The following is a 596-nucleotide window of genomic DNA, read 5'->3' on the forward strand; positions in this document are numbered from 1 at the left end:
CACTGCCCTCCTCCTGCTCCCCACAGACCCTTGCAGGCTGGAACTCTGCTAGTCTGCAGAGAGCTCTTCGCAAAAGTTGAAAATCTGCATGTTTCTCTGTTAAAATGAGAAATCTACATTTTTGTCAGTTAAAAGCGAATATCCACTATTTTTTCATTGTTCCATGGGAAGCAGAAATCCCGGATCCCTGGTTATCAGGTATGATTGGCCTTCCTAAGTTGTCAAGAAAATTTACCAGTCCTGGAGCCTTATTCTTTACTCGCCTATTATGACAACAGTAGAAAGATAATATTCCCACTGCACAGCTGCAGGGCCCTGGTGTGGAGGGGCACAGAGCCGGGGATGCAGGGTAGAGCAGGGCAGGGAAACTCTTGCTGCTGCAAGCCCTGCACTGCCCTGGTGAGGTGCCCCTTGCAGCAGGGGCGGCAGCACAGAGTTAATAGATATCATAGACATTAGGGCTGGAAGGAACCTCGGAAGATCATCGAGTCCAGCCCCCTGCCCAAAGGGCAGGGAGTCAGCTGGGGTCATAGGATCCCAGCAAGATAAGCATCCAGTTTCATCTTGAAGGTGTTCAATGAAGGCGCTTGAACCAC

The sequence above is a fragment of the Alligator sinensis genome, unplaced genomic scaffold (assembly GCF_000455745.1).
Source record: "Alligator sinensis unplaced genomic scaffold, ASM45574v1 scaffold264_1, whole genome shotgun sequence".
NCBI lineage: Eukaryota > Metazoa > Chordata > Crocodylia > Alligatoridae > Alligator > Alligator sinensis.